The sequence below is a fragment of the Suricata suricatta genome, chromosome 10 (genome assembly GCF_006229205.1).
Source record: "Suricata suricatta isolate VVHF042 chromosome 10, meerkat_22Aug2017_6uvM2_HiC, whole genome shotgun sequence".
NCBI lineage: Eukaryota > Metazoa > Chordata > Mammalia > Carnivora > Herpestidae > Suricata > Suricata suricatta.
Window position 1 is genome coordinate 55,197,355 of NC_043709.1, and position 22,643 is coordinate 55,219,997.

The window sequence follows — 22,643 nt, forward strand, 5'->3', positions numbered from 1 at the left end:
TAATGTTGACCCTAAAACTAACCCTTACCTTCACTAAAAATGAAAGTTTGGAATTACACAGTTGTCTCCCCCCAGCTCTACAATTTTTTCATTTTTCCATGACTACTTATGAATAAATTGCTTTTAATTAAATGCACTACCAAAGATTATCAAGTTATGGTTTACATGTATAACTCAATCTACCATCTTGAAAAAAAAATGAAGAGCTAAGATGAGTTTTACAAAATGCAAGGAAGGGTGGGAAGGAGGAAGAAAGGGAAGAGATTGGAAACAATCAACTTATCTGAAAGTAGGGAAATACAGTGGAACATTTATGGGGTCATTAAAATCATTTGCACAGAAACAATGTTTCATGCCACAGGTAAAAATATTCATGATCTAATATTAAGTGAAAAGGGAACACCTGGGTGGCTCAGTCAGTTGAGCATCCGACTTGAGCTCAGGTCATGATTTTGCAGTTCACGAGATTGAGCCCCGTGTTGGGCTTTGCACTGACAGTTGTGAGCCTGCTTTGGATTTTGTGTCTCCTTCTCTCTCTGCCTTTATACAACTAGCATGCATGTGCACATGCACTCTCTCTCTCTCTCTCTCTCTCTCTCAAAAATAAATAAACATTAAATAAAATAAAATAATATTAAGGAGAAAAAAGCAGGAAATAATACATTATAAGACAAATTTCCTAAAAATAAAACAACTTAGCCTGGGGAAAAATACCCCAAAATGCTAATGTTTTTCTCCTTAATGATATGAGACAGGAATTTTTATCTTCTTCTCTATATTTTTCTCTTTTTTCTACAATTCGTTCATGCAACTTTTATATTCAGAAAAATACTAGCATTTTTAAAAGAATATCTCAATGATAAGAGGGTTGATAAAGGATTCAAACATACAGAAAGATGAGTCAGAGACTCAAAGAGGCAAACATTGGCAGTGGCCGTCCGATTATCAGCTGGAGGATGACCCTAGCTAATACTAAAGACAAGACAGCAAGCAGTCGCTAACTGATGCTACTAAGGATTTAGATTATAACTAACTCTTCATTTTTGGGGTTCATTTTCTACACTGTTGCTAGAAAGTTCAGTTTAGGTTCAGACTATCTAAATTGATTAAGTGGGTAAAATGTATAACCTATAATTATTTCCTTCCATGGTCATGTTTTATGATTTCTGCGATGATTAAAATGGGCTTTACAAGCACAGAAGTTTAGTCTTGTAGCAAGACAATCTGACGGCAAGACAGTCCCTATCTCTTTATATCACATGACAGAAAAACCCAGAGAAGCAATCTGTCCCTTATGGTAGGATCAGAGAGTATAATCAATTTTAATCTTCTCAAAAATCTTCATCTCCGTTGATTATTTAGCTATCCAAAGCCCTTCATTTGGTTTATTAGATCATAAATCCAATTTAACAGCACACAGAAACTGAGCAATTTTAGGTCTAAGTAGATTGTTTACTAGTTTTCCCTTGACAAAAGATGATTTCCTTTTTAAAGGAAACTCTTGCTTCTAATTTTGTATTTTCTTTCTCAAAGAGGGAACTTACATTGTTTCTACACAACTTACCTGTCGGCAATAGCAGCATGCCATTGTACTGGACAGCGGCCTTTTAGCAGTGGTATTCAAGGTGCTAAAGTCATTGTGAATACTTATTACACAGGACAGGGGACTTTGAGTCAATATAGTAAGCTAGTGTGGTTGAGGCAGGTCAAAAATACTTCTACTGGACTTTTCAGAGCTATTTAACTTCAATATCTCTGAACAGAACTTGTCCCCCCATGTCTTACTCTTCCCTAGAGCACCAACCTCTCTCCAGAATCTGACACTTACAGACCTCAGGATTCCTCCTTAATATTTATCTGTGGCACTCCTTCCCTAAACAGATATTTAATGAGCACCCCCAACTTAACAGACACTGTGAGTGCTAAGTGCTGGTGATAAGGCACCAAACAAGACAGACCCAGGTCCCTATTCTCACAAAACTTCCATTCAACAGGGAGAGATAGATGAGTAAATACATAAACCTAGTTTGGGCTAGTGTAAGATCAAAGAAGAAAATAAAGTAATGAGGGTGAGTACTTAGGTTTCGTGAACAAGGAGGAAGAAGGGTTTAAGTTCAAACCGTATGCAGAGAAGGAGCTGCCGTCAAGAGAGCAACGAAGGAGCACACCAATAAAGAACTGCCACGTTCAAACGGCCTGAGGCCGAGCAAGAACAATTTGTGGGAAGACCAAGCAGGGAGCCAGCCTGGCTAGAATCTAGGGAGAGAAAAGCCAGATGACAGTGGAGAGATAGATTGAGGCCAAATGATACAAGATCCAAGAATAAAGTTCCAATTTTATTTTAAATGCGGATGGGAAAATACCAAAGGTTATGGCAGCATTGCCTGAAGAAGGTACCATCTGATCTACCAAACTTGAAGGCCGATCTTGATCTATATCATTTTACTTCCAGCCAACCCCAGCGGTGGGATTTCCTATCAAACATAGCTCCAGGGTATCTCCCTAGGAATATAAATCAGAGACAGATGAATTAATATTTCTATTCCTTTCTCATCCCTTTTCTTTTTGGAGATATCACAAATTTTAATTGTGGTTAGGGCAGAACCCAACCAGGATCCACATACCCAACTGCCTATCTGACATTTCCATGGGTACCTCAAACTAAGCACAATCCACCCCCACCTGTCTTTCTCTAAAATCTCACTCACCTCTAGAGTACCCTACCCAAGGAATAGCACCCCCAACCCTCCAGTTTCATAAGCCATGTATTTAGGACTTACCCAACACCTTATATTCCCTTACATCTATAATTCAATCCTCACTGACCCCTCGTTAAAGTTTCTCAATTCCATTTGTTTCTCTCCAGCCCCCACTGAGAGCTGATTCAAACTACCATTGCTCTATAGCAACATCTCTGGACTGGCCTCTCACAACACATTTTTATTTTTTTATTTTATTTTTTGAGAGAGAGAGAGAGACATCATGAGCAAGCGAGGGTCAAAGAGATAGGGAGAAACAGAATCCAAAGACAGGCTCCATGCTCTAGCTCGCTGTCAGCACAGAGCCCAATGCAGGGCTCAAACCCACAAACCACAAGATCATGACCTAAACTGAAGCCGGAACCTCAACCGACTGAGCCATCCAGGCACCCACACACACACACTTTTGTCTTCCCGTAATACACCGAAGCTTGAGTGATCTTGAAGCTGCTTAAAGCTCTGTAATCATTTCTCATCATGCTTAAGACAACCACATTCCAGCCTCCAAGGCTCTGAATGGCCAAACCCTTGTCAATTTCTTCAGACTCATTTGATAACTGTGCCCCTGCCATCCTGGCCCCTTTTCAATTCCTCAAATGTTTCCTTTAATATCAAGGTCTCTGTCCATGTTCTTCTACCCCATTTTCCTTCATCTGGTTAATGCCCATTCATTTTTTAGATCTCAACACAAACATCCTTAGGAAAGCCTTCTTGGGTTTCCCATTTTATGGCCTCATCACATCTGTACCTTTCTTTTATATCATTTATCAAAATGTATAAACATACTTCAAATTAAATCATTATATCTTTGGGTGAGTCTCCCCTACCAGTCACTGAACTCTATGAGATTACCATTACCTTCAGCATCTAATCCAGACCTGAACACCTAATAGATACTCAACAAATGTTTGTTAACTGAATAAATGCATTGTAATACCTATGTCTGCTCAATTCCATGTACATGCAATGCATGGCACCAGCTAGATGTGGTTGATGTAAAGCAACAAAATGTGGCCATACCCCAAGAAGATTTAGAGATGGAAACAGGCATGTAGTAAAGACAAGGTATGAGAAACACATAAAAGTAGCCAGAGAAGGAAGAGATTCATTTATCAAAGAAGATAGGGGCAAAGTTAAGAAATGTGGTCAAAATCCCCAACTTTTGCCCATGCCTTTCTTCAGTCTCCCAACAGATTTTATTTTATATCCTACTCAATATTTACAAGAAGCAGTTTTCCAAAATGAAGATCTAATTTTTTAATCCACTAATATGTATATTGAGCCAAAGGATACAAAGGTGAAACGGAAAAAGAAATCAACCCCTTTCCTTTTCAAATGTAAGCCAATACACTCAGTCTTCTCCTACTCAAAGCGGTTTGGGAGATCTGAACACCAGCTCTCACTCTACTCCAACTTGCTGTGTGTGTCAGTCAGTTCACATTGTCATAACAACATACTATAACAGCAGAAGTTTATCTTCTCACAGTTCTGGAGGCTGGACATCCAAGACCCAGTTGCCAGGATGGTGAGCTTCTGGTAAGAGACTTCTTTCTGGATTGTAAATGGCCACTCTCAAGGCAAATATCACTGTCTTTTCCTTTAATCTCACTCACAAACGCTTCTGACATCAGATGTGTGGGACTTTTCCCCCACCCTGACCAATTCTCTAACTTCAGCTGGGTGTCTCACAGTTCAATTCAATTCAATTTAATTCTGACACTAGCTGGAGGAAGGACAGACCCCACAGGATAAAGAGTCAATCCCACAAGACCGCCTCCCACTTCAGATGCCAGTTACAAGGAGGAGGGGCCCAGGCTACCCACAACTTCTACCTGATATGGCTAGAAATCAGAGATTCCCATGACCCCCTCCTTGAGTTTGATAATTTGCTCAAGTGACTCAATGACCCCAGGAAAACAGTTTACTGACTACTGCCAATTTATTTACAAAGGATATTTTAAAGGATACAAATGAATGATCAGATGTAAAGATACATAGGTGATGTAGGGAAGGGTCTAAGGATGTGCCTGCCAACACAGAAGCTCTCTGAACCCTATACTTTTGGGATTTTTATCCCATGCTGTAGGCATCATCATTAGCTCAGTTGCCAGCTTCTCTCCAAAGAATGAGGGAGCTGAAGGGAAGCTAAAAGTTCCAAACTTCTAATATTGACTTGGTCTTTCTGATGACCAATCCCCAACCAGGAGCCTACCCAGAGACTCCTTGTTAGAACCAAAGATGTTCCTATGATCCATGAAATTCCAAGGAATTTTAGGCATTCAGTTCCAGGAACCGGAGGCAAAGACCAATATACATATATTTTCTATTATTTCATAGTTTCCTTCTTTGCTGTGTCCATACATGGTAAAGAGAGACATCAGGCTCCCTAGTGTCTCTTCTTATAAGGACACTAATCCTATCATATTAGGGTCCCACTCAATGACCTCATTTAACCTTAATTACCTCCTTGTAAACCTTATGTCCAAATAATGTCCCATTAGGAATTAGGCTTCAACATATGAATGCAGGGGTGGGGTGAGGGGGGAGAGGGGACACAGTTCAGTCCATATCACTATGTGATCTTGATCAACCTTGACGACTCTGGTATTTATCCAGATCAATGTCTGGCAATCACATCTCACAGGCCAAAAATCCAACTGGCCTTCTGTTTTTGTATATAAAGTTACTGGAACACAGCCATGTCCAATGTATGATTATTTACATATTATCTATGGCTGCTTTTGCGCTACAACGACAGAGTTGAAGAGCTGCCGTGATGATCTCATGGTTGGAAAGCCTACAAACTGATTGTCTGGCCCTTTTCAGAAAAGGTTTGCTGACTCTTGACCCCAGTAATCCCGTAGGGCTCTCCCAGCTCTAACATTCTAGGATCCCATTCATGCCTTCAGCCTCGAACATCTTTTAGTTCGAGACTTCCAATTCTGCCAGAGGTATTAGTGACCTAATGACTACTTAAGTATTAAATGCTTACGCTGACATAAGTGTGTTCATTAATCTCACATTGTAACTAACTTCTGTACCTTTATTAAGTGAGCTTAAGTAGACAGACATGGAACTAAGTCTTTCCATGTAGTAAATGCATTTTATATCTCTATATCCAAATACATTCTGGTTAAATCATTGTTTTAGGGGCTCTGTTGAGTGCCTAATGTAGCAAGAAAAAACAGAGAGAGTATAAGTGTTCCAGCCTCATTGCCGTCCCCTCTCTGCACTGGCAAAGCCCCTCTACTCTGCACCACACAATTTGGCACAGAGATATGTGCCACACTGTGAATTGCTTGCAAAGTTGTGTCATTTACATTAGCTTTGTGCCCCAAGCCAGATGGTGAGTATCTTGGGGTCAGGGATCATGCTTTCTGAATCAAAAAAAGCATAGAATTAAAGATCTGAAAGACACATTAGCAATCACAATCCAACCTTCTTACTTCACAGACAAATAAACCAAGACCCAGACCAAACCAATGTCTTACTTTTCGTTAACTGTCATGGTGCATTTCAAGCACTGGACTCTGAATCTGTTTGGCAAGAACTTGAAGAATTATCAGAGAAGGGAATCTGGAAAGGAAGGAGGAGGAAGAAGTGCTGGACCCTGACTTGATGGGCTTTTGCTGATGTGTTCTAGGAAACAATCTAAAGTCTACCTTGCTATGGGTCTCTAACACAGCATTTCCTAACATGTGTTCTGTGGGGCGCCAATCCCAAGAGCTGCTCCAAGACAAGGTGGGCTTATAGTCAAATAAGTTTGGAAAAGCTTCATACTGTGCTCCCCTCGTGTAGAACCACATGCGTATCACCACGGCAAGGCTCTGAGAAGTGCTGCAGCAGAAGCTCTGAGAGGCACAGACCTGTTTTTCAAGACATCTGTCAACACTTCAAGAAAAAAGAATGAAATACGGGTTTCTCAGAAATCGCTTTAGAAAAAATACTTTCTATCTTGCACTAGGCAAACTCTATCCAAGAATATTTTCCAGAGCAATTATGCACATTTATCCAAGTCTTTCTTCCATTGTGTATTACAAATCTGAGAAGAAGCAAAGCTCCTTCTCTTTATAAACCTGCCCTACATGGGGCCACTGCCCCTCCCATCATGGTGAGTCACCTGCCTCATGGATGTAGCAGGGGCAAACTTCAGATTTTCCAGGAATCTGTGCTGGCTCAGGGCTTTCTCTTTGACAGTGGCTGGTGAAAAAGGTGGAGGGGAAGGGGTCATAAAACCAGGAATGACTGGTAGCTATTGAAACCAGATTGCCTAGGGAATTCCTCCTCTCTGGTTTTAGTGGTATTTGTAGAAGAAAGAATTATGTGAGTAACTTCGCACGTTATAGTTCTTAAGATCTCTTTTTAAAAGAGTAAACCTAGGGCGTCTGGGTGACTCAGACTTCGGCTCAGGTCATGATCTCATGGTTCGTGGGTTTGAGCCTCACATCAGGCTCTGTGCTGACAGCTCAGAACCTGAGGCCTGTCTTCGGATTCTGTGTCTCCCTCTCTCTCTGACCCTCCTCTACTCACGTTGTCTCTCTTTCTCCCTTTCTCTCTCTCAAAAATATATAAAGCACTAAAAATAATAATAATAAAATAAAAATAAAAAAATGAAAGAGTAAACCTTAGGGGCTCCTGGGTGGCTCAGTCAGTTAAGCGTCCAACTTCAGCTCAGGTCACAGTTTGTGGGTTCAAGCCCTGAATCGGGTTCTGTGCTAACAGCCCTGGAGCCTGCTTTGGATTCTGTGTTCTCCTCTCTCTCTGGCCCTCCAACCCTCCCCCACTTGGTCTCTCTCTCTCTCTCTCAAAAATAAATAAACATTAAAAATTATTTTTTAATAAAATAAAATAATAACCTTAAACCTAATTTCTGGTTGAATTTGCTAGAGCATCAATGATAATCTTACTGGTCTGGCACAGTTGGTTTGGAAAAACCAACCAGTTTCCAGATTTTAACTGACCATTTCACCCCTTTGAGACCGACGCGTCTAAGGCTGTCTGCTTACCATCTGTCATCGTTCAGCAGCACGGTGTCCAGAGCATCTAAGTAAAAGCCTGCCTCCGTCCTAAGCTATAAATGGGCACCTACTTCCTGGGCTCCCTCAGGAGACCCAAGCCCACCTTCTCCCGAGGGTGGTCTTCCTGCTTGCCTGGCCTGGACCTCCCACCCGTCATCACCCAACAACCCCGCGTATCTGAACCTAAACCATCACTCCGTCCATCTCTTCTTCACTCCCTCCTTCCCGTCATCTCATCCTCATCCTATGATTCTTTCAAAGTGATGTTTTTCTTTCAGAAAATGAATCTCCAAAGCTACTTAAGACCTCAAAGCAGGCCCATGACAGTATTTATTAGCGCTAAACATATACCCTTTCTGTGGCAATTGCACCCCCGGGTAAATACCTAAAAGAAATGAATGCATATGTCCAACGCTGGAAACAACTCAAATGCCCATGAACAGGTAAACAGATAAATAAACTATGGTATAACCACAGAACACTAAACAGCAATTTTTAAAAACATACTATCAATACGCACAACAACATGAATATGTTCACTGAGCAAAACCAAACCCAAGACTATGCACTGTGTGACTGCAATCAGATGAAGTTCAAGATTAACAGAGATAGAAATCAGGATAATGATTTATTCTGGTGGGGGTAGGGGAAAGGGAAAACTAGGAATTAGCTGGAAAGAGGCAAAAAGGAATTTTGTGCAGTGATAAAAATATTTCATCTGATTAAGGTGATGGGCATGTGGGTGTGTACATCTGTATAAGTCTTGCAAGTTGTATACTTTTTTAATGCTTATTTATTTTCAGAGAGAGAGAGCACACACAAGTAGGTGAGGGGCAGAGAGAGAGAATACTAAGCAGGTTCCACACTGTCAGCACAGAGCCAGACTTGGGGCTTTATCTCACAAACCGTGAGATCATCACCTGAACCAAAATCAAGAGTCTGCTGCCTAACCAACTGAGCCACCCAGGCACCCCTCAAGCTGTATACTTAAAATTAGTGTGCTTTACACAGTATGTTACACCTCAAAAAAATTTAAGAAGAAGGGAGAGGACCCTGACCAATATCAGTGATATGAATAGGTGAACAGTTTTGCACATGAGTTCTGACATTCTAAAATAATGTAAACAAACAAACAAAATCGTATGACACCAATTTGCTATTTTCAGCTCATCTTAACACCGTTTTGCTGTTGTAAGCTCATCTTTTTATCAAATATCTAACAGAAGATCGATTTCAATGGTGAGGCTTGGTTGGTTGATTAGTTTACCTATCTTTATCACTCAATTTGTCTCACAGTCTTACATGACCATTTTCTTCAGTTTCCTCCAAGGAATCAGTGATGTTCATGGCATTGTCAAAATACTTAACTTTTTTTGTTATGTACTCTTCTTCAAAATCTGCACTCTGAACCATGGATTCAAAAATCTGTTGACGTGTCAAAGAATGTTTACACTAAGAGGGATGTTAGAAATTCGTGCTCAGCTTCATGTTACATATTAAGAACATAAAACCTAGAGAAGTTCAGGGACTTGCCCAAAGTTGAATGGTTAGTTCGTGGTAGAAGTGGGTATGGAAATAGGCTCTCCCAATTCCTACTTTGATGCTACTATTCTTATATCATTATACCCATACAAACATTTCATGATTAGTTCATCTTCTCAGAAGCAGTAGGAAATACCAAGAAAGAAAAAGTCACACAAATTTGAGGCAATGGATAATTGTCCACTATCAAGTGGTGACAGGTGAACTCTTTCAAGGCACGCCAGCACACTGAATAGACTTTTACTTCCACATATTAAATAAGAATGAAACATTGATGTTCTTCCAAAAAGAAAGTAATTTTCTCCTTCTCAGAATGGCCACAATAATATCTTTCCAATTAAATACAGAATGCACTCAATTGGTACCCTGCTAAAAAGCAATTGATTTAATGAAGGCAAGAAAATATCACTATAATCATGGATGTCAAATGATAAAAGTGACAAATTAATAGAACTTTTTCTTGAGAGAAGAAAAGGTCTATTTAGGAGCCACATGTAATTTGGCCTTCAGGACTGGTCACAGCACTAACTAATCAAGTTGGTATTTAAAATGCTCCCCAGAGAATTCCACTGCTGGCCAAGACTGGGTGGTAGGAACTAGATTTATCTTCTCAGTTAACCAGGAAAAAACAAACGGACTCAAGCATATGAAATAATGGTTTCCAAGCATAATATATAAGAAACGAAGAACAGTGATCCCTAAAAGACAGACAACAAATGAATGTAACCCTACAATTATTCCAGCTTTTTGCTTTGAAATAGTTTCCATGACACGACCCTGAGAGAGGGAATCCTGACAGAGCCCAGCAGACAGCCGGAGACAAGCTGACAGCTGGGAGTGTGGGTAGTCCAAGAGAGCTAGAGTTCACAGGACAGAATATGGGAGAGAACCCAGCAGGGCTGAGACATACTGCAGATATGTGACAGGGTCTCCCCCACCTTGTGATGCCAGAGCACACATGTGATGATCAGTGCCTACATGTGAGGTGACCACGTGGGAGGCCAGGGAAAGACCAGCTGAAAGGATTCAAGGTCATAGTGCCCATGTTCCCACCAGCCAGCCTGGAAAACCTCCGGATTCACAGGGCAATGGGTAGAGACACAGAAGTGACTTGCATCAACAACAAGGGAAAATTAGCCCTAACTAACTGTTGCTCAGCCCTCAAAATGTATCTTAAAAGCCAGACCCAAAAAATTCAAAAGGTTTCAAGGAACTTAACTGTGTCTATGAACAAAGCTTAAGAATTTTAACAGAAACACAAAAATATCCAACATACAACAAGGTAAAATTCACAATGTGTTCAAATGTTAAATAGAAACATGGGAATATAAAACACCCAAACTGAACTTCTACATGAATACAGACAATACATGAACTAATTTAGTGAACCTAGAAACAATGAAATGGAAACTTTCCAAAATGAAGCATAGAGAGAAAAGCAATTTTTTTTAAATGAGCACAATATGAGGGAGTTATGATAAAGTTTCAAGTGGAGTCCCTGGGTGGGAGACAAGGTACAGAAAAACATATTTGAAGAAATAATGGATAAACATTCTCCAAATATGTTGAAAATACCAACCCACAAATCCAAAAAGCTCAATGAATCCCAAATATGAAATCTATGAAGAAAACCATATAAAGATACATTTTAATCAAATTGCTCAAACTGATAATAAAGAGAAAAATCTTAAAAATCGGATAGAGAAAAAAGAAACATAACATAAAGGAGAACAAAAATAAAAATGACAAGGGCACCTGGGTGGCTCAGTCAGTTGAGCATCCGGCTTCAGCTTAGGTCATGATCTCACGGTTCATGGGTTCAAGCCCCGCGTCAGGCTCTGTGCTGACAGCTAGCTCAGAGCCTGGAGCCTGTCTTCAGATCCTGTGTCTCCCTCTCTCTCTGACCCTCTCTCTCTCTCTCTCTCTCGCTCAAAAATAAATAAAACATTAAAAAATAATAATAAAATAAAATAAAAATGACAGCAAATTTCCCTTTGGATATGACATAAACAAGAGGTCAGTAGAGCAACCTCAGAAATACTGAGAGATGGACACAGTCAACCTAGATTCTATTCCCCAACAAGAATATATTTTTTAATCAAAAGCAAAATAAACTGGATTTCAGTTTTAAAAAGTTAAAACTTCTGTCCTTCAAGGGACACCTGGGCGACTCAGTCGATTGAGTGTATGACTTTTGATTTTGTCTCATGTCATGATCCCAGGGATGTGGGATCAAGCCCTACATCAGACTCTGAGCTGAGTGTGGAGCCTGCTTATGATTCTCTCCTCCTCTGTCCCTCTCCCCTGCTTGCATACACACACACAAATCTCGCTCTCTCTCTCTCTCTCTCTCTAAAATTAAAAAAAAAAAAGCTTCTGTTCTTCAAAAGGTACTGAAAAGAGAAAGAAAGCCACACATCGAAAGAAATATTTGTGAGCACATATTAAATATATGAAGACCTCTCAAATCTCACAGTGTCTGGGTGGCCCAGTCAGTTGAGCTTCTGACTTCACCTCAGGTCATGATCTCATGGTTATTGGTTTCGAGCCCCACACTGGGCTGCCGGCTGTCAGCACGGAAGATTTCAGTGCAGAGTCTACTTCTGATCCTCTGTCCCCCTCCTCCCTTGTTTGTTCTCTCTCTCTCTTAAAAATAAATAAAACATTTTAAAATTTAAAAAAAAGAACTCTCAAAACTCAACTATAAGAAAATAACAACCCAGTTTCTAAAAATGGGCAGAATATTTGAAGAGACATTTCACCAAACAAGATATACAGATGTCAAATAAACACATAAAAAGATACTTAATGTCATTATATTACCTGTCATATGGCTAAAATTTTAAAAGCAAACTACATCAAGAATTCACAAGGATATAGAGGAACTAGACTCTCTTACACTGCTGCCGGGAATGTAAAATGGTGCAACTGCTTAAAAAAACAGTTTGGCAATTTTTAATGTTTATGTATTTATTTTCAGAGAGAACACGAGTGGGAAAGGCAGAGAGAAAGAGGGAAAGAGGCTCCAAGTTGTCAGCACAGAGCCAGATGCGGGGCTCGATCCCATGAACCCTGAGCTCATGACCCAAGCTGAAATCACGAGCCAGATGCTTGACTGAAAGAGCCACCCAGGTGCTCCAGTCTGGCAATTCTTAAAACTTAAACACATATGTGCCATTTGATCTCACCATTCTACTCCTGTGTATTCGCCCAAGAGAAGTGAAAATGCACAAACACTATACATGAATATTCTTAGAAGTTATATTTATAATAGCCAAAGACTGAACAGAAGCCAAATTTCCATAAGCAGGTGACTGGAAAAGCAAACTGTGGCACATCCACACAATGAAATACTATTCAGCAATGAAAAGGAATGAGCCACTCTACAACATGAACAAATCTCAAAATAATTACACAGAATGAAACAATCCAGACCAAAAAAAAACAAGAAACAAAAACCACCTCACAATGACCACTGTATGATTCCATTTATGTAAAATTCTAAAAAATGCAAACTAATCCGTAGTGACAGAAAGCAGACCGGTGGCTTCCCGGAGCAGGTGGGCAGGAAGGGATGGCTGGGAAAGGTGACAAAGCCGCACAGGGAAATGTTGAGGGAGGTGGACGTATTCATTTTCTTGTCCGCAGCGATGGTTTATTGGTATAATCATATATCAAAACATCATACTGTATACTTTTAAAGCATGCAGTTTATTATATATCAACAATACCTAAATAAAGCTTTTTATAATTAATTAATTAAAGACACTCCACACGCTCTGTTTCCCAAATGCAGCAGTTGAGATCGACTGTTTCTAGTAAACATATTTAGTACAAACACAGCCCAGAAACATAATATCGCTTTCACTGCTATCTTCTTAAATACCTCAAAACTCATATCTTCTGGGGCACCTGGGTGGCTCAGTCAGTTAGGCATCGACTTCAGCTCAGGTCATGATCTCACGGTTCGTGAGTTTGAGCCCAGCCTCAGGTTCTGTGTTTGTACTGACAGCTCAGAGCCTGGAGCCTACTTCGGATTCTGTGTCTCCCTCTCTCTCTGCCCCTCCTCTGCTTGTGCACTTGCTCTCTGTCTGTCTGTCTCTCTCTCTCTCTCTCTCAAAATATAAAGTAAACATTAGAAATTTTAATAAAAATAAACTGATATCTATTGACACAATGCACTGAGAGAGAGAACCTGTGATCACCTAACCAGTTTCTAATGAGCTCCTTTCATTTGGGCAGCACAATTAGCTGAATTTACTGGAGACCTCCTGAGCTCACAACTTAACCTATTTCTTTCTGGCGGAGAACTGGAATGGTGCCCATCTGGTCTAACATCCGATCCGATCGTAACTTTCTCTCCCACAAGGTTCCCTTCACATCTCACAGTTTCTCTGGATAGGAAAGTGTTGATTCACCAACTGGGAAACCACATCATGCCACTGGACCACAGAGACCGTCTGAGACCAGAGATAACATCATTGTCTATGTCTGAGCCACACTCTCCAGGCCTGGCATCCCAGGCCTGTTAGATGCAGGTAAGGCAGACAGCCGTATGGCAGAAAAAGTTTTTTAAAAATCTCTAAATTATCAGCTTTGAGACTAAAAAGGCGAACGATGACAAAATTGCTGACATTTCACCTAAAACCATCATCTCCAATGAAAACAAAATGAATACCTTATAGCACATGTATCTTTTTGCAGCTCACTGTTTCTCCTCCTTTCTCCCAAGGCATCTGAGATGAAAGTTCCCTCATTGATGCATTTTGCTAGAGTTTGACGACTTAGCACTTTTCCAGAAAACAATCTGTGCAAACAATTGAAGTAATTTTTCTGAGTTCAGATCTCTACAAAATTAACTGCTTTCCTAATTAAGAAAGTAATTGCCGGCAATTTTCAATTTACCACCGAGTTTCCAAATTCCAAAATTTTACTGGGTGGGTCATAGTTTGGAATTGAGAACTTATTGCCCATGAAAACAATGCTCTTAATTATTAACTCCTTCAGCAAAGATATAGACGGCTACCTACAAAACTGAAGCTTTTGGGGATTCAGAAGGTGCAAGACATTGTTCCTGTATATAATGGAGAAAATAAAGAGGAAAAACTTTTCAAGGTCATGAAGGACCAAATGGCGAACTGCCCAAACTGCCCAGGCCAGGTGTTCCCCACCCCTACTTCCCTTCTCTCCCTCCATGTAACAGTGACCCCAAGTCACCCTACCCCGGTACATCCAATCAGCTTTAAACACCTCTGCCCAGAATAGGTGGACTTCTTTTACCTTTACAAGCGTGCTATAATCTTTGTTCCAGGCTCAGTCTTTGGGGAATGATCCCACTGAGCCTGGCGTACTAAAGCGGTGTCCTCCCAGTTCTCCGCGTGCCGCTTGAGTTTTCTCTGGCCTCGGTCTATTTTTTCCACACATACACAAAGAGTTTTTATTTTAATTGAAGAGATACAGATATAAAAAATTAATAAGTATATATACATATATATGCGTATACATATATATGTAATATAAATTGGTATGTGGTAAGTACTATCCATACCATTTAGATCAGTGTTTCTTAAAATTTGGTCTATGCGCCGCTGGTACCTCAATTCCCCAGGATTTATTTAAAATGCAGATCTTTCAGCCCTTCACTTGTTCTCCTAAACTCAGATCTCTGGCAATTATTTGTATGAACATTAAAGATTCAGGACAATGGTATAAGTGATTCAATGCAATGTATATAAATATAAATGTATTCAATATAAATATATATTTAATATATAGAAATTTTCAAAAAGATCTCTCCCTGCTATGGTCAGGGAAAGGTTTAGAAATTCAGAATTGATGAATAGGACTTCATCAATGGAAACTGAAACTCAAAGCATTTCACACAAAGATTCTGGCTTCCAGAATGACAGAGTAAGGAACTCCAAAAATCCACTCCTCCCGTAAACGCAATGAAAATACTGGCCAAAACCTTCAAAACCTCTTTTTTTTTTCAGAACTTCAGAAATTACCCAAAAGCTTGTGACAATCCAAGAGTATTTATTCCAAAAAATGGCGAAATCTGCATAAGAAACAGGGAGTGGTGTTTCACATTGTCCTATTCCCATCCCCTCTCCCAAGCTCCACTGTAATCTTGAAAAACAACAGCTTGGAATCCCAGGAACCTCGAAAGCCAGCAGCTTAACAACAGCTGGAGAGGAAGAGAATGGATTCAAGGTTCTCTAAAGCTTCATCCCACCATTTGACCCAGCTGGTAGTTCCCAGAAAACAGTCACTTCCAAGGCCCAACTTTATTTGATCTGAACAGAGTTCACTCAGTGAAAACAGCTTTTTCCTCTCAGGGTAGTGGTCAAAAACAATCACCAGCATTTGTTTACTATTATAACAATACAATCAAGTTAGCAATAGCAATTGGGACAAATGAGAAGATGATCAAACTTAAAAGGAAAAGCTGGGGAATAAGATAGGCATAGGAGACTGAGAAGGCGTGTCCTAGTTCTGGCTATCTAGGAGGCCATACGGGAGGTGGTGTATTTTTCTCACTTCCGGTTGATGATGAAGCTCTGAGCATGCAGGGAATGTTGTAAGTTATCTGCAGCGGCATTGGAGACCTTCCCCAAGATACACACACGCAGAGCCCCTCAGCAAAGACTGAGAGATTTCTTAAGGGAAGGCATTTAAGGAAATCTCTGTCTGATCGGTCGCTAAACAAACAAGCAGCAAAGGCAAAAACCCAGGTGAGGGTGAATGGGAATGGAAAATGACTTCCAGAATTCCCATGTTATGTTATTTTAAATGTTCCAAGTTAAAAAAAAAAAATGATGAGGCATGCAAAGAAACAGGTAAATAAGGTCCAGAAGATGGTGCAGAGAGCAGGTGGGGGAGGAAGCAGTCGATACCAGCTTTCCCTGAGGAAACTGGATGTTGATCTCACTAGACAAAAACTTTAAATTAGCTATTATAAAGATATTAAAAGAACTCAAGGAACGTATGTCTGAAGAACTAAAGAAAAGCAAGAGAGGGGCGCCTGGGTGGCTCAGTCGGTTAAGTGTCCGGCTTCAGCTCGGGTCATGATCTCATGGTTTGTGGGTTTGAACCCCGTGTCAGGCTCTGTGCTGACAGCTAGCTCAGAGCCTGGAACCTGCTTCAGATTCTGTATCTCCCTCTCTCTCTCTCTGACCCTCCCCTGCTCGCACGGTCTCTCTCTGTTTCTCAAAAATAAATAAAAAACATTAAAAAAATTTTTTCAATAAAAAATAAGAAAAGCAGGAGAATGTTATCTCACTAAGTAGAAAATATCAGTAAAGAGATAGAAATTATTAAAAGAACCAAATAGAAATTCTTGAGTTGAAAAGTACATGAACTAAAATGAAAAATTCACTAGAGGGGCTTAACAGCATATTTCAGTCAACAGAAGAAAGAATCAGTGACCTTAAATATAGATCAATTGAAATCATCCTTTCTGAGGAACAAAAAAAATTTTTTTAATTTTTAAAAAATGACCAGACCTCAGAGATTTGTGGGATTCCATCAAACATACTAATATACACGTAATATGATTCTCAGAAGGAGCAACAAGAGACAAAGGAGCAGAAAGAACATTTGAAGAACTTCTTAAATTTGATAATAAAATATTAATCATATCCAAGAAGCTCAACAAACTTCAAGTAGGATAAATCAAAAACATCCATACCCAGAGACATTATATTCTAACTATTGAGAGACAACGTATTTCATGCAGAACAAGAGAAGTAAGGGGTTTAGATTAGATATGCATAGACTTCTGGCCTCTGTGGAAGAAGATACAGTTTAAAAAATTGGTTAGGATCAGGTTACCAAAAGAGCCCTGGCTTGAAGTGATAAAGGCTTGAATTAAAATTGCAGAACTTAGGAAAAGGAAAGAACAAGGTACCTCATTATAAAAGCCAAATCAGTAGAACTGGAGACCAATGCCATGGTGAAGGTATATGGAAAGCATTTGGAAATGACCCCAAATGTCCAAGTCTCAATCATTTCAAGATGGTAGCTACAATGGCAACAGCAGGGAATTGAGAAGTTTTTGGTTAGAAAAGGAAGGAAAAATATGAAGAGTCTGATTTAAGATCTGTGGGGCTCAAAGCCCTGAACACACACATAGACACCACCAGTAAGGGGTTGGAAATGTGGGCCTGAGAGAAGCTGGGGGAGGTTACCTTCCCGGTTGTTCCTATTGTCCTGGCATCCCAGCGAGTCTAGCATCTGTCCCAGACAACAATGCCCAAGTCTGGACAGCATATTTTCTGGCCACCTTATCACTGAGGGAGAACGTACAGAGATAAGGGAAGAGCTCACAGGACAGAACACTGGGCAATGTTCATGGATGGATAAGAGGAAGAGGAGTAAAGCCAGCTATAGAGATGGGAAAGCACATCCAGAGGAGCAGGAACGTGCATCCAGAGAAGGGAAAGAGCAGCATGACTCGGGAAAGGAGGCCAACTCTGATGTGATCTTCAGAGCCCCCAGGAGAGCAAATTCTGTCAGCCGGTGGATTAATAAAGGCCCAGGATTTTTTTAAACACTGTGATTCAAGAAAGTAACAAGTTAAAAAATAGATTGTTTTTTAATTCTAAACATGTCGGCTGGCTGCTAGGAGCTAAGAAATGAAGTGATAGAAGATAAAAGTAAAAGCCAGATAATGAAAAGAGCAACGTCTCACAGGAGATGAGGACAGAAGGGAGGGTAATAGTAGAGACAGGAATTGTGACATCATAGAAACGGTTAACCTTGAAAAGTCAAGGAACTTTTCTTATGAACGGATGAAGGCAGAGAATGTTTGAAGCAAGGAGGTTGTGGTAACAGATGAAAAGAAGAAAAGATGAAGCACCATCACTCCCTGAGGACAAGGATGTTCCTTGTTTATCTAGTACAGTTGTGCCTGCCTACTTGGATTCAAATCCCAGCTCTGCCACCAGTTCTGTTCTGTCAGGCAAGTTATTTGACCTCTCTGTGCTTCTATTTCCTCATACATAAAATACAGATAATAGTATCATTGTCGTGAGGCTGAGTATATATAAGCAAAGGGACTTACAATAGTAATGCTTACTGCGGGTTTAATAATAAACATTTGATTGTTATTATTTGCATAGTGTACCCTGCCTTACACGATCCTGGGAGCTCTCTAAGTGTCCCATGAATGAATGAAGTCAAAAGCAAGGTAATCTACTGGGAGCTAGGATGTGGAGATGTTGTTGAAGAAGAAAGGTCAAGAAGATGAGAATTCAAGAATTCTACAGCGGGCAAAATTAAAGTAACAAATGAGGTTCAGGTTATTGCAAAGCCTCCTAAGCTAAATGATTCATTCTTCAATATTCCTACCTAATGAAATGCCTTCATTATCCCGTTGGCTTCCTAATACATATTGGATGGATAAATAAATGTATAAATACAAACTCCAAACTAAAACATGACTGACTTGAACAATGACTATTGGCATTCATGATAGTCTCTCTGAGCCTTCTGTTTGCTAACTCACTCTGTTAGATCATTATGAGTCCCAATTTTGCACACCTCCCTGTATTCACATATATTGACTCTGGACTTGACCATGAGATTTACTTTGGTCAATGGGAAAGCAGAAAATTTGACTGAGCTTGAAAAATGACTTGCACATTAACTGCAACTTACATGAGAACGAGCAGGAGCTAGCCTGCTGGAGAGATGTGGGAAACATGCAGAGGACAGACGAACTGTCCTTGGCAAAGTCGTCCTAGACCCACCAGCCACCAGCCGACCCACCCGCTGACCACGTAGATGCAGGCCAGACCCCAGTCAGAGTCAGCAGAACCACCCAGCCGACCCTTTAACTCATAAGATATAACAAATGTTGTATCTATTTTGTTATAAATGTTATGTTATATAAATGTTGTGTAATAAATGTTTTTGTCTTAAACCACAAAGTTCTGGGACAGAGATGGCTCACTGATACATTTCCAAACCCTAAATCCCCACATGGCTACATTAGAGTGGCAGTTGCATTGTACCATTTTGGGAGGGCAGGGGCACCATTTACATTGCAATCTATGCTGTACCGGGCAGAGCCCATATGACCATATACAGTAGCACTGGGGAAGAACCTACTTGACCTTCACCCCTAATTATATAGGAAGAAATAGGGAAAAAAATGCTAAAAGCAGTTAGAGCTACCAAGACAAACTGCATATCGCAAAAGGAACCATTTCACTTGGCTAAACATTTCCAAACAAGTTTCAGCTCTGAGCATTTTAAACAGTATAAAAAACAATATAAATAATGTATTTGTGGTGTATATGTGTGCATGTACACACACACACACACACACACACACAGATATGCATTTATATCTATATGGCTCTTAATGAATCATTGCAAGGGACATTTTGAATTTTAAGATGGTGTGAATTTCCACACTCCCTTCTATCTGGCTTTCTAGACACCAATCCCATCAATCTCTAAACCCTGACACCAGGCAGTTCATTGTTTTTCAAATTTACGACATTTTTCAGTTCATTGTTTCCAAACTGTCACCCTCAGTGGGTAGCTGGCACAACTCATTGCTACTCTCAGCTCCCACCGAGCTCATCGCCCTAGGAGTGATGTGCTAGCAAAATTTTCAGTTGACTGATCTCCAGGATGGTAAAGCCTCTCTGTGTGCTTCCTCTGGTGACATCATTACTTTTGTCCTCCACCCTTACCCCAACAGAAATAATTAAGATTGTGATTGTCCATCCCAAACCCAGATAATGAAAATTAGGGAAATTGAAAATAGAACCAGTCATTCTAACCAATCTCTTGGTGTGACGGAAGACTAACTTTCTCTCAGACATCAGTTTATGTAATACCACTGCAGAAGCGTCCCAAATATTGCAGCATCTATCTGGGCTCTGGAGGGACGATTCTGTGTCTGATTCTCAGTTTAAAAAGGCTTATTTTGATCTGCTGAATTTTCCCATTTGTTTACTGAAATGCATGACTTAAAGGCTTAGTTCTCATCTTAGGAAATGGTCTGATTTCTCCCTGGGTTCTAAAAGTAATTATACAGGGTTAGTAAACATGAAAGTAAGTCAATTCCCCCTCTCAGTCCTTGGTTTGGCATTGGGTGTTAGGGTAGAGTATGTGCCTAAATGGGAGGAATCAGAAAACTAGATCTGGGGGCTCCTGGGTGACTCAGTGAGTTAAGCATCTGACTTCGGCTCAGGTCATGATCTCTCGGTTTGTCAGTTCACGCCCGGCTTTGGGCTCTGTGCTAACAGCTCAGAGCCTGGAGCCTGTTTCAGATTCTGTGTCTCCCTTTCTGTCTCTGCCTCTCTCATGCTCATGCTCTTTCTGTCTCTGTCTTTCAATAACAAATAAACATTAAAAAAATTTATAAAAGAACAAAAAAAACCTAAGTCTAGCTGACTCTGTCCCTAACCAGAGGTATGGCCCTACACAAGTTATGATCCTATCTGGTCCTCAGGTTCCTCATATACAAAATGCAGATTTAGATCATTTCCAGCTCCTTTCAGCACTGAAAGCTTATTATATTAGCTGCAGATTTTTGTGATATTTTCTTTTACTATAGAACAGAGTATAGTGAAATATGCTTATTTCAAGACTTACGGCATTTCTAATCAGTATATTTCCTTATCTAAATTGTATACCTGTATAAAATCTTCATGAGTTTATATATTTATTTCCCTCCATTTTGGGGTTGGAAGGATTTGAAAATTAAATGGATCATGCAATCATTGAACAAACATTTATTGAACACTTATTATGCTCCAGGCCCTAGGCTAAGGGTTTGGGAAAATAAAATGAAAATGATTATAATATTGATGTTCCTAATTATTTCTCTACAAAAGCCTTGAATTAGGGACGTGGTCTCAGCCTCAATCCAAATACACATCTAGTCTAAGAAAAGCTTTAATTCAACATAAAGCTATGTTATACCAGACCCAGGAAGAGGCTAAAACCTTTTGTTAACACATACCATCCGGTTCACTCTGAAGAGTTAGTAGGGAAGCAGGTTTTGAGCTCTGAGAATTACTTAAATACGTTAAATTGCCTAACACAGTGTCTGATATGGCAGAGAAGTGCTATTATAATTTTTATCTTCCCATCATTCCTTCCTTTCTTTTCATCTCCTTTTCCCTGGGGTTAATCTGACCCCTCTCTCGCTCCCCCTACCCCAGCTGTACTGTACTCAAAGAATACACCCTTGACACAGCAGAATCACCACACCTCTTCTTCATCCCCACTTTCCACACTAGGCAAAGACAACTGCCTTCTTTGGATCTAATCTGCCACATTCCCAACCCTCTGCTCAGTACTTGCTTATACCAAAATGACCTGGAAAATAAGTAGTGATAGAAAATCTGGTATTACCCAGTGGACTGAGTATTAAGAAACACACAGAGTCTGAAATTAACCAAGATGCTAACCAAGAATAATAACTCACATTGATAGGAAAATTCTTGACCTGCTGATCTCCACTCCCTGACAAGGCTCTTCAAGATAGAATCTGTTGTATGACCACGTAACCGATTTTCCCATTGTTTGTTGCTCTAATTTATTTAGAACGCAGCTATAATCTGTATCACCCCTCACCCCTAGGAACTGAGTCTATTAGAATGAAAACCTTAGGTAATTTGCATTGTCAAATGTAATGAAGACTCATTAGCGGAGGTGTATAAGTCGTTTGAAAAAATAATTTGCAACACAGAAAAAAATAATTTAAATGGTATAAAACAGTTTTTGGGAGACACCTCAGTGGCTCAGTCGATTAAGCATCCGACTCTTGATTTCAGCTCAGGTAATGATCTCACAGTTTGTGAGATTGAGCCTCATGTTGGGCTCTGTTCTAACAGTGGGTAGCCTGCTTTGGATTGTCTATCTCCCTCTCTCTCCACCTCCCCCCGTTTGTGTGCTCTCTCTCTCTCTCTCTCTCTCTCTCTCTCTCCCTGTCTCAAAATACATAAACTTTAAAAAAAAAAAACAGTATTTGGGACATGCTTATTTAATGAAATATAGTCTAAGAACAAAAAGCAAAATTTTATTTGGTAACTAACTGCTAGTAGTCATATTAGTATTATTACTTTTAACCATCTATATATAGTATGGTAATGCTATTTAAAAAGTATGCTGTTGGGGCGCCTGGGTGGCTCAGTCAGTTAAGCATCCGACTTCCGCTAAAGTCATGATCTCATGGTTTGTGGGTTCGAGATCCGTGTCCGGCTCTGTGCTGACAGCTCAGAGCCTAGAGCCTGCTTCAGAATCTGTGTCTTCCCTCTTTCTGCTCTTACACCCCTTTCTTTCAAAAATAAATAAAAAC